A 17,153-nucleotide genomic window follows, 5' to 3' on the forward strand; every position below is an offset into this window, starting at 1 on the left:
CTTGTCAAGAAATTCCCGTTTTATATTTAGCCGAGTTCTTTCAGAGACACTTTCGTAGTTTTCTTAAAAGAAAATCAATGGATATAAGAATGTATGCACTCATATATACCAGATTTGTAAGTATCGTATTTGGTGACCATACATTTAAACTATTATTCAATTTTTATCGCTAAATTAGAGTCAACTGAATTATCTCATTATGAGTCCAGCAAAAATAGTGGAAATTACACTATTTAATTAAGGTTTTCACTCCTTATTGTTGGAGATCATTCTTCTCTTTCTAGGGAAAGAATTTTCTGCTAGTCCCTCGCTCTCCCCGGACAAAGTTTTTAGTGAACCCTCGCAAATTTCCCATTTTTGGTACATGAAAATGTTATGATCAATTTAGACACGTTTAAATTTAATTATAATTTAATCCCCAATTCGTGTTTATTTCCCTTTTTAGGTTAGCTTTATATCTTTTATTGCTGTAATGAGGGAAATATCATTTTCTGCATTACAGTAAAGTTCCATTTCTATTCCAGTTAATATTCTTCCAATGTCTTTTCAATCAAATGGATATATGATTGTTGTATCTTCGTCGCTACTTTCATACTCTTGATCCTCTTGTATACAAATTTCGTGTATGTTTTGATCTTCTCTGTATTCGAAATCAAAAAACTCTTTACTCATTAAATGATCAAAAATATCAGTTCCTTCAATTTCAGTATCATAGTATTCAATCATTAAATTTTCGAGATTAGATTCATTTAAATCTTAAAAGAATTTTGAATGATTTCAGTAGATACGTCTCTCAACCCATATTAACAAACAAAATTGCATCTTTTAATGTCAATTTTTTGTATGAATTTTATACAGAAACATTTTAAGTTTCAAGCAAATCAGTTAAGTATTGTAGCTTTCTTCTCATGAAATAAGCATTGAATGTTTTGATAATTCCATATCCATTGGTTGTACTAATCCAGTAGAATTTTTAGGAAAAATAAAATGTCTCGGCATCTTTTTGTGTAATTTTAACATTCTGAAATCATATCTCTTTTTGAATTTTTCCAGAAATCCGTTAGAATTTTTAAAGTTAATAAGTTGTAACTCTTCGGCAAAATGCGCAGCCTTACACGATATTAAGGAATCATTCAAAAAACCGTAGTGGTGTTCCATTGCGAGATTTGCGGGAGTTTTCCTCGGGAGCGATGGGTGCACAGACGGCCAAGTTTCTTATGATAGCAGCGTCTTGGCCCCAAAACACAGGAAGTCTCTACGGCAATTGCCCAAAATCAAAATCGATCGCGCAAATCCTCGTATTTTGTCAGTTTTGTGGATTCGGCCTTCTCGGCCGACGAACCTAGGTCGCCAAATTGTGAAATTAGAAGGGTCCCTTTGCGAAAGAGTCGGCACAGGTGAGTCCCAAAAAAGGCATATTCATTTATAGCATAGAACAAGCTGACCGAATTTAGCTTTTTGTTGGAAAGCATTGTTATACTTTTTTTAGCATTTTCAAAGATGGAATCCATAACTTTATTCTTGAAGATATTACTTTCTTCATTCTCAAATACACCCAAATAACAATATCCTTTGACTCCTTCAAACGTCTCACGACAAGATAACGATTTAACATTTTACGCGGACTTTTCTGAATTTATCTCCAAATTAACAATTTTGAAAAATCCATCAACAGTTTTCATTATTTTGATACTACACGTTCGTTAAAGGGGAAATATCTTTAGATCGTCAATGAAGAACAAATGATTCGTAGAATAGGACAACATATTTGGGTCCTCCTGACTAATCTGGACTTTTGGAAATATAGAGTTAAAAATCTTACTCAGAAGGTCCATTACCATAAAAATAGTTGCGGGAATAATGAGTTTCTTTGTAGAATTACTCGGCTTAGCTTTATAGAAAAAATCCTTCTTCTGCCAATATGGAGCTTCGCAGTCCACATTTGTACAATACTTTTCGCCAAGTTTACAATACAAACAGGTATCTCGGGAATAATCCATCACATGAAATAAAAAGTCATGATCAACAGAATCAAAAGCCTTCTTGACATCCACCAATGCAGAGTATAGCCCATTTCCATACTCTTAACTTAGGCACTAGTCAATAAGGTCCTGCTCTCTAGCACCCTGACACTGTCTCCACGTGCCAAGTTGATTGCTGAAAATTAACACAAATGCATCAACGAACTCAGACAGTTCTCCATTAACACATTTGGTAACTAACTTAATCTTTTGGGATCTCATACTAGTATAAAACCGTCTTCCCAATATAAAACCAGCTTTCGGAGATGTAGTCCCCATTGATTATTCTGTTAATCTCAACAAATAAGAATCCAATCTTTTATCAAAGCGTATGACATTTTTTTATTGTTCCCTGATAAATTTCTGTAAAATCTTCTCAGGTTTAGTTAAAGGCAAACATTATATTTACGAAAGTCCTTCCTTGAGTTATTATACACAAATATTTGTTTTTTCTTAATTCTGATTAGGTCATTCAGCAAGGATTCGATCCTTGAAAGCTCTTCTTTATTGACTTTTTATATCTGTAACAACATAGAACATTCATCACATTTTTTTTCATTTCAAGGCATAGCTTGCCTTATTATTATTATTTTAACCCAAGAATCACCAACAGTTAATTAGGGTAATTAATTAGGTGATTCCAACAATCCTCAAAATCTTTCTCAGCTTTTCCCGATGTTGGACTCTGGACCCAACGCAAGTGCGGGACGGGCGGGGAGCAGTTTTTGTGAGTAATTGGATCGGGGTGATGTGCTTCTGGTTGTTAAAGTCTTTTGGCAGGTGGTCTTGTTGGATGGCTAAGAAACCCTTTCCATCTTTCTTAATAAGTTGGTCAAGCGGAGTTGGGGTAATGTTGTTCAATTTGGAAATTCTCGTTATGCTAGTCGCGGCTCGGCATAGTGTAGTCTCAATTTTGAGGCGGTTAGACCATGAGAGATTAGAACCCCAAGCGGCGCAGGCATAGCCAATTGTTGGTTCGATGAATTGTTTGTAGAGAGTGCCGAGAGCCGGGAAAGGTGTCTTTAGTCCACCAAAAATCGATTTGATTAGTCCAATCTTTCTCTGACTGGATCCGATGGCCTTCTCTAAATGGGCAGTAAAACACATGTGGGTGTCAAAAGTGACCCCCAGAATTTTAGGGTTCTTCGTGAATGGGATTTTTTCGTTGTCCAGAAAAAGATCAATAGTAAGGCTTCCAAGTCTCTTGTCCGACGTAAATAGGGTAGTGGACGATTTTTCGGGGGAGATGTTCATCCTGTTTTGATATAGCCAAATTCAAATTTGTAATAAGAGATCTTGTGTTCTTTTGGAAGCTTTCGAGAGGTCTTGGTCACGTGATCCAGTGAGTAGGTCGTCAGCGTAGGCGAGAATGATTGAGTCTTCCATTTCAGGGTTAGGAATGTCGGATAGGTATAAATTGAATAGAGCAGGAGAGAGGGGGAGCCTTGGGAAACTCCGTTTGGAAGTAATCTCGAGATTGATTTGATTCCATTCAGGCATACACGCGCTCTCCTTCCGCTGAGGAAATTCGAAAGCCAGAGTTTTAGTTCGAGTCGATAAATAGGCCGAATATTTTTTGAGTCAGTATCTTTCTAGAGACCGAATCAAAGGCCTTCTGAAGATCGAGTGAGCATACAATTGATTTGAGATGAGGTCTAGTTGCAAAACCTTCCATTATAAACTGGGTTAATGTGGTAAGATGTGTCGAGGTAGAGAAGTTACTCCTGAAGCCATGTTGGATATGAGTAAGGGGGAGAATAGGGGTGATCAAATCGAGAATTAGTTTTTCAAGAATCTTTGTAATCTTAATAATAAAATGGTATGGTGTGTGTCTGTCTGTCTGTCTGTCTGTCTGTGTGTCTGTCTGTCTGTCTGTCTGTCTGTCTGTGTGTGCACACAACTTCAAATTGGCAATACGATGTCCTCGACTTACATGATGAGGTCCTTAAAACCTTCCCCCCAAAAAAATTAAAAAATTTTCTGCATTTTGGTTAAAATGAACAACTACAATGTCCTCGACTTACATGATGAAGTCCTTAAAACCTTCCCCCCCAAAAAAATTAAAAAAAAATTTTCTGCATTTTGGTTAAAATGAACAACTACAATGTCCTCGACTTACATGATGAAGTCCTTAAAACCTTCCCCCCCAAAAAAATTAAAAAAAAATTTTCTGCATTTTGGTTAAAATGAACAACTACAATGTCCTCGACTTACATGATGAAGTCCTTAAAACCTTCCCCCCCAAAAAAAATTAAAAAAAATTTTCTGCATTTTGGTTAGAATGAACAACTACAATGTCCTCGACTTACATGATGAAGTCCTTAAAACCTTCCCCCCCAAAAAAAATTAAAAAAAATTTTCTGCATTTTGGTTAAAATGAACAACTACAATGTCCTCGACTTACATGATGAAGTCCTTAAAACCTTCCCCCCAAAAAAATTAAAAAAAATTTTCTGCATTTTGTTTAAATGAACAACTACAATGTCCTCGACTTACATGATGAAGTCCTTAAAACCTTCCCCCCAAAAAAATTAAAAAAAAAATTTTCTGCATTTTGGTTAAAATGAACAACTACAATGTCCTCGACTTACATGATGAAGTCCTTAAAACCTTCCCCCCCAAAAAAATTAAAAAAAAATTTTCTGCATTTTGGTTAGAATGAACAACTACAATGTCCTCGACTTACATGATGAAGTCCTTAAAACCTTCCCCCCAAAAAAAATTAAAAAAAAATTTTCTGCATTTTGGTTAAAATGAACAACTACAATGTCCTCGACTTACATGATGAAGTCCTTAAAACCTTCCCCCCAAAAAAATTAAAAAAAAATTTTCTGCATTTTGGTTAAAATGAACAACTACAATGTCCTCGACTTACATGATGAAATCCTTAAACCTTCCCCCCCAAAAAAATTAAAAAAAAATTTTCTGCATTTTGGTTAAAATGAACAACTACAATGTCCTCGACTTACATGATGAAGTCCTTAAAACCTTCCCCCCAAAAAAAATTAAAAAAAATTTTCTGCATTTTGGTTAAAATGAACAACTACAATGTCCTCAACTTACATGATGAAGTCCTTAAAACTTTCCCCCCCAAAAAAAATAAAAAAAAATTTTCTGCATTTTGGTTAAAATGAACAACTACAATGTCCTCGACTTACATGATGAAGTCCTTAAAACCTTCCCCCCAAAAAATCAAAAAATTATTTTCTGCATTTTGATTAAAATGAACAACGTGAATGTCCTCGACATTCATGATGAGGTCCATTAAAACCTTCAAGGCAAAATCTCACGTATTAAGAATATCCTTGATGAAAACGACAGCGAGAATATTAACAATGATGAACTCCCAATTATTCGCGATAAAGAAATTCAATTCATCCTATGTTTTTCTCTTTAAAATTAAATGCATATATCATTATCGACCATGAATCAAAATTAAAGCTATTATCATATTGACTTTGACAGAATGTGCAATCACAGATTGCACGACTTTGAATAGAGTGTGCAAGTAACAGATTTAGAAAAACCACTTTGATAGTTGAAACCACATTAGCACAATCATTAACACAATTTACCACCAATTGACGCACGACCTTGAATAGAGTGTGCAATTAACAGATTTTGAAAAACACTTTGATAGTTGAAACCACATTAGCACAACCATTAACACAATTTACCACCAATTGACAGCGCAATCAGAAGAATTTGCGTAAAAATATTAACTATTTACTTGAGTTTTTCGTAAAGATAGAATTTATTTTCGGTATGCCTCTTTTCCTAAACTTTTTTATTATTCAAAAATAATTTTTTAAATAGATAACCGAAGGAGGAAAAACGAAGCTGAAGAAAAAACGGTCAGCTTAATAAGGTAATTAATTAAATCTTTTTTGTGTGTCGCTTTCTTGCCTGCCGCATTTCCGCCTGCCGTATCTCCCCCTGCCCCATTTCCGCCAGTAAAAAATAAAAAAAGGAAATTACAAAGGAAAAATGAAAAAATTAAATATAAAAAAAATAAACCACAAAAAATGAAAAAAAAAGTTTGCAATGACAATAAACAAGGCCCAGGGACAGTCATTAAAGTAGTTGGGTTATTTTTAGAGAGTGAGTGCTTTTCACATGGACAGCTGTATGTGGGATGCTCGAGGGTAGGCAGAAGAGAAAATTTATTCATATATGCCAAGGAAGGACGGACGACAAACATCGTTTATCAACAGGCGATAGAATAGGGTTACATTAAACCAGGTAGTTTTATACATCTACATAAACTTATAGTTGTTTGATGAAACAGGCCCTCCGCAGGAGCTAGGTCGCGGTGAGCGAAGCGAGCTGCCGAGCTAGTTGAACATAAAAGTGAAATGGGTCTGTAGGAGGAGGGGACGTTCTTCGGTCGACCCGGCTTGAGAATTGGGCGTATAAGAGAATTTTTCCATATATTTGGTATTTGATTCTGGTTAACGGAATAGTTGAAAATGTTAGTCATTGCATCAATTCCGATGGGACCAAGGTGCTTTAGCAAGGTTGTTGGGATCAAGTCTGGTCCACAGGATAGGGATGATTTTGTACTGGTAATCACTGCTGCAACTTCAGCAGGGGATATATAGGTCCGTGGGTTTGGTTTCTTTGGTTTATTGTTTACATAATGAGCGTTTATCTTTAGATAATTCTTGTGGCTGATTCCGGCGTAGAATTTCATGAGTTTACTCAATTCAGATTGACTTTTCTGTTCGGAGTCTTTGCAATAGTTGGCGGGTCTGAACTTTTTGAGTGTGTTCCACATGTGTTGGGTAGATTTTTCCTTATCAAGAGTTTTGATTTGTTTTTCCCATCTTCTTCTTTGGGATGCTTTCAGTTTCTTAGAAATTATATCATTTAGGTTCTTTATTTCTTTTCTTCCTCCAGGAATAGAAATTGGATTCTTTTTAAGAAAGTTTCTTTTCCTGATAAGGATTTTTGTCTCCTAGTCGAGATTTTGTTCGAAGTGATGAAAAGTGCATTTTGGGATGAATAGTTTTCTACCCAGCAAGATCGCCTCATTTAGGTGCTTGACAGCTCCGTCGATTGATTTGAACAGTTTAGTATCAAAGTTTTGTAGCAGTGCGTCAGTGAAGTTGGCATACCCCTCCCAGTTTGCGTTCTTGTAATTGAAAAAGTACATAGCTTTGTTCGTACGGGGAAGGGCTTTTTTGATGATGATTGGATTGTGATCTGAATTAAGATCGTAGTCTACTGTCCATGAAATGGCTGAGGATAGGTTAGTTAAGGATAGTGTAATGTCCGGGGATGTTAAGCGTTCGGTATCCTTATAAGGTGTCCTAGTGTGGGTCTTCGGATTGTTGAGGAAAGACATGACAGAGAGTTGTTCCAATAGAGACCATCCTCTTGAGTCTGCCCGTTAAGATTTAAGCCAAGTCGGATGCTTTGCGTTTAAGTCTCCGCAAATTAAAAGGTTCTTTAAATTGGATAGCTTTGAGAAGTTTGGATTGAATCCCTTTGGACGGAGGGGGTGGAACATATATGTTGGCAATAGTGGTCTTTCCAAATTTAGTATTCAGCGTGATTGGATTCATCTCGACATCGCTCGAAAGCAGAATACTCAAGCCTTTTGTCCATCGGGTGCTGAGAGCCCGGGATTGTCGTCTGGATAATTCCAGCTGGGAAGAGTGAATGGTTCTTTTGTCGAATGCTTTAGGAGCATTCTGTGCGCCTCCAGATTTGCAATAACTGGTGAACCACATAACGCAATAAACACGCTCTTATGTAACAATTTAAAAGTTCTGCAGATAATTTTAAATTAATTACTATTTTTGTTTTATTTTCAGTTTTTATTTTTTGTTTTAATTATGGATTACGAAACTAAATCGAAAATTGCTAAAGAACTTTTGAAGAACAATCTATTTATTTAAATAAATAAATAAATAAGAACAATCTATCTCGTATTGTATTGTACTTTCTACTGTACTCCTGTATATTGTTCTTTTCTTATTCACCGGCAATACTAGTTCAGAGCTTTATGAGACATTTAACGGTGATAAAGAAAAATTTTATGATTAAGTCATAAATATTTTAAAACTTCGGGTCTATAAAATTCCGATTTTAGGCTCTATTTTTGAAAAAAAGTTGCGTTAATTATAGCTTCAAAAATTGGATTTACTTTTTTAAAGCTTCTAATGGCTGGCTTGATAGATTTAAAATTACGACATTACTTGACAATGCGGGATGCACAAAATTGTTGAATGTTCAAATATTGAATTATTATTTTTACCGAAAAATAAAACTTCCTTTATACAACTTTTGGATATGGGAATAATAAAGGCTTTTAGAAATGAATATTCAAGTTTTTTAATGGAATTTTTGTGTTTTTAAAATGTCGAAAATGATTTTATCCTTTTATTTCAACATTAAACTTGCGTCATGATGCTAATTTAAAAAGGCTGAGAGAAAATAGATGTGGAATGTATTTTTAATTGCTGGTAGAGAATCTATAAAACACTGATTCTTATGCAACAGAGTGTCTAACAGATCAACATCTAAATCATGTTGTAGACGAAACAATTAAAGCAGAATATGAAGAGTCCGACAATTATATTTATAATGGATTTTCGAAAACTGAGAATTCTGAAAATATCTCATTGGAACAAAAAATCTTCATAATAATTTAGAAAAAAAGATTTTACATGTTGCACAGAAAATCCTCTGACATTTTTACGATTTTTGACTAAAATTGACGAATCCGACAAAACTCTAAAACAGAAAATAAAGTTTATTTTAAAAAAAATAAGAAAATAAAAAAGTCCAGGAAGATAGACGAGCTCGATCTGCGCGCATTGCCAGAGAACGGTTAGGTCCCGGCCAAACATCGGTTTTTGGACCCATTGAGTCCATCTCTAGGGACCTCTCACATTTTATCTCTACCCTCGGACACCTCAGGCTAAAATTAAATGAAGGAAAATGCGGACTTTTGAATATCAACTATCCTCAGACAAATTTCTCGATTTGAGAAAATCAATAACCAATATCATCCCCGGAGTTCAAACTACCAACATGTCCAAAGTCACATCCTTCGGCCCATTTTGGCCTAAGGGCCCGCCTGGTGAAGAAGGACCTAGAATTCCGTGACCTTAAAAACAGGCTTCTGATATCCGACTCGCACATTGCCTTCTTCCTCGTGAAAAGCAGAATTCACATGCCAAAACTGATATACAAGCTCCGCTGCCTGCCATGCTACTCCCATCTTGACATGCTATCTTCATGGAAACCTCCCTGAAATGGTCCATGGAAGCAGTTATGAACTTCGCCTTTGACGAAATCGATTGGACCCAAAGAAAACTTCCCGTCAGGTTTGGAAAGACCGGCCTCCGGTCTCCCAAAGACCTGGCGCCGTATGCCCTCTGAAATGTGAAGACAGAGGGATTGGGCGATATATAGGCAGCACACTTCGTTTTCATATTTCAGCCCCTACTGGACCAACATTGCCTAGTGTGCTTGCGTTCCGCAACATATAATAAAAATGGCTCCTAGCTCGACGCCTTCCCGCTGGGATTGGAGTTACTTTCCGGTTGGGTCTTGACATCTGCAGGCCTCATCGGTGTCGATGCGGAGGTATGGTGGATGGGAAAGGTCTGCACCCCTTCTCGTGCCGCCGGAGCGTAAGCCGCTCGCCTCGTCACGGGGCACTCAACGACACTCAATGCTGCCGGTTTCCCGAATGTACTTAAACTAGCCGGTCTGACAGAAGGAACGGCAAACTTTAAAACTAAGGTTAAAATAAATGATTATTTGGTTATAAATGTTATTTGATGTTTATTATTGGTTTAATTTAAAAAAGAATAACAAACCATTGTTTTGGGACACCCCGAGTTTGGGGGACTTGGTGGCCTATTTGCCGTTCGGACTGTAGTTGGTTCCCCACAAAGGAATACGGGGATACCCGTATTATTTATCTGGAAAAAGCTTTGAGAGATCTAAAAGAAAAAATCGAAAGTCTGAACAGTCACTTGGTGGAACTCATTTACGCGGATGATGTTTATTTTGTCGCGGAAAATCTGGAATTTATAGACATTATTATGGAGAAAGCAAAAACAATTTTGAGCAAACTGTCTCTAAAGTCAATGAAATAGAACAGAATATTGAACAAATGCCTATTCGCGTGGAGACGTAAAGGAACACCCAAAACTCGGTTCTTTACTTGGCAACTCAAAAGATATTAAACGGCGAAAAATATTGGCCACAATAACTCTCAAAAAATTACAATCAAATCAATCACGAATTTACCGAATTAAACAAGATTAAAGACTAACTTAATGATAATTCTGATTCTCTCACTATTCAAGGTGAGAATGAAGAAATTCACTGAACAAATTATTTTGTGAATCACCAAAAAACATTAAACACGCTAGAAAAATGAGAATCATTTTTTTATTGAATTGAAAATCTAGATATAAATTTATCTAAGCAAAAAAATGTCCTTGTGTGTAAAAAATCTATGTATCATAGCGTCGACAAATATCACACAATTGAAAATTAACGAATCGACATGACAGGTCAAATCCTAACGGAAAATCAAACAACGAAATACTATATTTAGCGAGAAACAAATTTGAGACATTGTTTTGAATCTATCTTTGATAAAGCGACGACTTTCAGGTATTTTGTGTTCAATATTTTAGTCAAATCGTCCATTAAAAGTAAAAATATTTTCAGTGAAAGTGTCTACTTTATTTTATTTTGCAACGTCCACTTCATTATTTGAATTTTTCTAAATCTTCAATTTTTTAAAAATTAAATACATAGATTACTTTAAAATGAGTTGAGGTTTTAAAAATTTTAATTTACAAAAAAGGAAATTAATATAATTAGGAAATATCGTATTTCCAAAAATGCCTGTTCCACATTCTTCCTTCCTAACTACCAAAACACTTTTCGATTACAAAATTACTACTAAAAAAAGCTCGAATTTCTTCACCTAATTGTCTTTTTTAAATAAAAAAAATAAAATTCAAACAATTTTTTAAAATTTACCAGTCTAGTCTATTGTTTCTTATAGAATCGACTAGTAAGTAAAGATCACGCGCAGCTCTAGTTCGTGACCACGAGTCATAATTTTCGAATTCAAAGTCCAGAATGATTCTGGCCATTTCCTTTAATGATTTCTTTTCGCTGCCAGAATTTTTCATCATTTTAACGAGTTCTGGACACAAATATGTGTCGAAACAGTCAAAATAATGAATGTTAAATTCTAGGCAGGCGAAAAATTGGCTAAGGTCGTGACCAATTATGAGTGTGTCCTATAACTATAGACCAAACATATTATTACTTTCAGGATATCGAATATTATTGCTCTCGCTCTACGGAATGAGATTGAGTCATCCAGATCATACGGATGGACTCCTCCATACTGAGTCCGATAATTCGTGACTAATTGGTTTGGTGTAATAAAGCTTTCGAAAAGGATGTTTAAGTCATTATCGACAATAAGACAGTGCGCTAAAATATATTTCAACAAAAAAGAGATACCTATTGCAGATTTCTTTGGATATACCTCCACGAATTTCCAAGAGACAGAAACGTACATCAATAAATTATATTTAACTTCCTTTTTAATACTATTTCTGTGGAGGTTAACAAATTAAAAATGTATATTATATTTAAAATATAAATAAAATTAAATTATTTATTTTAAAATTCTAAGAAGATTTTATTCAATAGTTTTGTTTTGGTAAGGTGGTGACATGCCTTGTTTCTTTTCCGTACAACGGTTAAGAAAAATTTGTAAAAAGCAGAAGATACAGAGAATATGCTTGCCCTAAAGATTCTTACGTCCAATACATGCTGAATATCTAAGCCTAAGTCAAGAAATATTCTTTGTGACGACCTAGAAAGATTTAAAGTTTTTATTGGATGCATACAAGAAACAAAAATTACGCATTACCTCGATGAAAATATGGAAAATATTGACTATTATGTTTACCCAGTGACTCAAAACACTATGGTCTCGGATTTGTCATTGACAGAAACTATCAGCTGACACTTGGCGGGTGAATGATAGGATCTGCCTAATACAGATCGATCTGAACAACCAAAGTTCCTCTAAACAATTATAAATGTATATGTGCCACACTGTGGAAGAGTGGCAAAAAATCCGACTGAACTGGATGAATTCTACTCAGCATTACAAAAACATACAAATTCCTCACTTATATTCATTTCCGGCGATCTAAATGCAAAAATCGGAATAAAAAAGAACTCAGAAAATAGGAAGACACGGACGTGCGAAAAGAAATTTGCCTGGGATTATATACAATACAATTAATAGATAGCTGTTTTGGAAATCCGTTATTTCTCTAATAAGAATATTTACAACATTTTTTACCGGCATCAGTCTTAGATTATACCTAACTTTTTTGATTGGAAATTAAATTTATATAATTTTATTTATTCGAAAAAATATATTATTTTATCTAAGTTTTTTATTTCAAATTGTCACGTTTATTATTTGTTGTTTTGAAAAAGAGAAAGTGGAATGATAATTATGTCCGTTTTGGATTTAAATATACTAAAATCGATGATCTTTAAAGGCCCGAATATTTTTTATGTGAGGCTATATTCTCTAACCAGAATATGAAACCTTCCAAACTGGAACAGCATTTTCTAAATAAACCTGGTGGAACTAATATTAGCGGCAATGATTTCAAATCTCTAAAAATCGAGAGAGCTGGATATGATTCCCAAGTGACTCGTCCTAACTTAGGATTTGTATATCTTGAATACCGATTTTGCTTGCCTCTTATAAAGTGGCCTATAACATCGCAAAGTCTAAAAAGCCACAGATTTGATTAAACTATGTGCATTGGAAATGGTCTCATTAATACTTGGAACAGAGTCAAGACAAAAGATTGAATCAGTCCCGCTATTTAATAATATAATTCACAGTCGAATATGTTAGTTAAGCTATGATATTTTGTCCCAAATTATTCAAGTCTTTTCCTTATATTTCTATGATATTTTGTCCCGAACGAATCAACTGATGTCTCTAATTGTAGTCAACTTATTGCACTAGTGAGGTATTTTCCATGATGGTGCATCGAAAGAAGATTTTTTGGTTTATGAAAAATTAAAAATAACCACGAAAGGAATAGATGTCTTTAACATTGTTAAAGATTTTTTTATGAAACATGATTTGGATATCCAGACAATAGGGTCTATTTGTACAGACGGTGCTTCAGCAATGCTGGGAAATATTATCCGGTTTTGCTAGGCTATTATAGAATGAAATCCCGAACATAAGGATTAAGCATCGCTTTCTTCATCCCTATGCATTACCTGTTAAAACTCTCTCCCAATTGTTGAAAAATGTACTTTACACCAGTGTAAAAATTATTAACTGGATAAGAGATCGTGCTATGAACCATCGAATTTTTAAAACAATTTGCAGTGGTCTTGGCAACAATGATTCTATTTTATTATTTCATACCGAAATTAGCTAACCCTTAACCCGTATCTTTGAGTTAAGAGAAATAAAATTACTTCTTCATAAAAAAACGTCAATGTTTAATAAAATTAATATGTAAATTCTATCTTAAATTATTTAGAATCCAGATCGTCAGTGATTCTCTTCTTCTTCGCTTGGAAGAAGAGTTTGCAACAAAATTCTCATCATTTTCCATATTCTGCGTCAAAGTAATGTTCAACTGAGTGTCCTCACACATGCCAGCTCCGCAATTGATTGGCGGCAGAGGCGTACTCCTCGTTGTCTACCTTCATCCCATGTCTGTGTTCAATAAGCATACTCTCTAGAGTCCTCTTCAGCACAACCGACGATGTATGTCTCGTTCCTTCTTCAATCACGAATTTCCCAACCTTAGAAAAGGTGGTCGACAATTCAATGAATCCTACTTTTCGTAAAGAAATTATATCTCATTTAAAAGTATTGTCCACGTTTTTTGAGGGATATTTCGGAACGGATCTAAATATTACAGATGAATGGATTTTGAGTACATTTTCGTATAATCTGAAAATTATGTCAAAGGATCATGAACTAAAAGAAGATCGGATTGATCTTCGAACAAACAAAGCACTTAAAATAGAGTTTCACAATTGTACATTGGAGCAGTTTTGGAGTTCAGTAGTGAAAATGTATCCAAAATTATCTCAAAAGGCTTTGTATGAAATTATTCCATTTGAAACGACATACTTATTCAAGTCAGGATTCAGCTCTCTTTTGGCAATTAAAACTAAATACAGAAATCGCCTGAATCCTGAACATTTGTATTGCGATTATCAAAAAAGTGCCAAGATTTGACAAAATCATTGAAAATAAACAAGAAAAAAGAAGCCATTAATTGTTTACTTTTGTTATTGTATATTATTATTATAGCCGTACCGCAAGATGGCAACAAAATGTTGACATTTCTCATGAGCCAGCCACATAAGATCAAGACAGAGAGAGAACATGTTATTAAGAAATTAACTAATCCAAACGTGTTCCGTAACATTTTCTCCGTTAGTCTCGACAGGATTTTCTGTTGCACGCGATAACTTTGAGGTTGTCTAGGTCGTCCGCCGACTTCAGTTTCAGACAAATCGTAGAGAGATCCTCATTTATGATGGTCGGAAGCGTCGCTCGTGGTCTACCACGGAATCCAGATCCCGTCTGCGCGAAGAAATAATCCACTGCAATCTTCGCTGGAACCAGGTCGTTTAAACATAGAAAATGGCCAAAAAGGCTCCATCTCGATCTGAAGATATCATCTGACAGGACATCGGATTTGCATTTATTATATTTTTTTCGAGCTTCTTCGTTGAAACAAAAAGGTTTATTTTTGTATTTTTAAACAAAATAATAATTTTTTGTTGAATTGACCTCGTAAGCATCTAATTTTCTTAAAAGATAAGATCAAAAAGTGGTATTTTTGGAAATATTTTTTGTATTGTTGAACGTTACCACATTTAAGAATTTTGCTAAAAAAGGCATTGTATTTTGGAAAATTGCATCTAAATATAATTTTTCTAAGCCGCAAAGCAATTATATAGAAAATCGAATTACCATTTACAAGTTGGAAAAAAAGCATGTTTGTTGATAAGTTAAAACACTGAAAAATCTTCATGGCAATTAAATTCGAATTTTGATGCCTTAAAAATTTTTAGAAATCTAATAATTCGACAGTTACCTAATTGTTAAGAATATAATAAAACTTTTTACCGAAATTACACCAAAATATGCAATGAATTTCTTTAACAATGATCAATGAAAAGCAACAATTGAAAAGTAATTTAAAAGCCCATTAAAATAATTATATAAACAGTTAAAAATAATTGTAAAAAATGCTGCTTTGGATATTTTTTCTTTGGCTGAAAACTGGTTTATGAGCATTGAAATAATAGTTTAGAATCTACAAATGGAGTAATCTATAACTTTGACGGACATTCATATTCCTTATCTGAAGATAATACGTTTTTATATTTTTACGAATATTCATGTCCGATGGACTGGTATCCTGTCGACATAACAAATCAAAAAGAAAATGACGTTTTAGCAAGTAAATAAATAACTAAATATCAAGGCGTTTTGAGAGAAGATCGCTTTATTGGAGTTGAATACAGCTATTGGAATGCAAGGCCAGAAAGCCTTCATACCGGAAATGCATTGGTATTTGTTAAACAGGTGATATCAAAGACATATTCAAACTTCAAAGACCCCTCCTCTTATTTCAATGGAGTTAAATTAGAAGCGCACACCAGTAAATGGAAACGCATTATTTCTTGGTGGGAAGAAGGTTCATATATTTGTGAATCTGGTTAAAATAATGAGTATTATAAACAGATACAATTTCGCCTGAAGGAATAAATATAACATCATCAAAATTCATAAACAGTAAAATTATTATTCAAACTTTTAGTCAATCCTGACGACATTTTTACATTTCGCAAACATACATACTATATCTATTACGCATATCGGACTTATTCAACAACCAGACGAATATGTAACAACGATCACAATGGATATATATTCATTCCTAATGATGGCGAAGAAAATTGTGCTTTCCACAGTATATATACTGTCGTTTTAAATCATTTGTTTAGGTTATCTTAAAGGAAACGTATATCTTGGAATTACAAAGTTTAATAACAAAATTTTCACTGAAAAAAATTATGTTGCTGTAATAATAATATTTAAGTCTATAGAGATATCTCCCCTGGGCTCCTTACAATCCGACAACAAAAGAATGTGTAACTCGTTCATTCCTTAACGGAGAATTTATAAGCAGTGATTGTTACGACAAAAAATATGTGATCTGTGAAACAGGTCCGCAGATCTAAAGTTAATATTTAGATGCCATATATGAAAATCCAACATATATATCATGCAATAGCACCGATTTAAAATGTATGCAATTGATTAATATCCAGTCTATTTCGCGCAAATCTTTAATTACAACGAATCCGTTTATTATATTTATGACATGCCAATGCCTTTCGATGAGGCGGTGAAAATGTGTGAATTTAGGAATGCACAACTATATGTTCCTAGAGACGAATTCGAGAATTGTTTATTTACTGGTTTTGCGTAATAACTGTTATAAAAGAAAATGTTGAATATACGGTTGCATTAAATTATGGAGAATTTTATGTTCGCGGGATACTGAGTCCATTAAATATATCATATTCAGTGAAAAAATATTTATTAAATGAATAGAATTTTACAAACTGGGCTCCTGGATATCCTGTTTGGATTAAAAATACTGATAACACTTGCGTTTATCAAAACTATAAAACAGGGAAATGGGAAAATAGAATATGCACAGATTCAAGATATGCCTGTGTGAGAAACAACGATCCAGGTGATAATTAAAAAAATAAATATGTAATAGATATTAGGACAAATTCAATATCGAACTGTAAAAGCATGAATGGAAGTTTAAACTTTATTTATAACATTAGTAAATCCTTCACACGAAAAGACGGTTAAATATGATGGGACTGAATATATACTATTTGGAATTCCAATGACATTTTATGAAGGACATATGCTATGCGATAGTATGAATAAACAAGTCATTAATCCAACATCTCAAGATGTCGTAGATTTCATAAATAATCGTTAATTATTTTATCATTCGATTTTAGAAATTG

This window comes from Octopus sinensis, unplaced genomic scaffold (genome assembly GCF_006345805.1).
Source record: "Octopus sinensis unplaced genomic scaffold, ASM634580v1 Contig10331, whole genome shotgun sequence".
Classification (NCBI taxonomy): domain Eukaryota; kingdom Metazoa; phylum Mollusca; class Cephalopoda; order Octopoda; family Octopodidae; genus Octopus; species Octopus sinensis.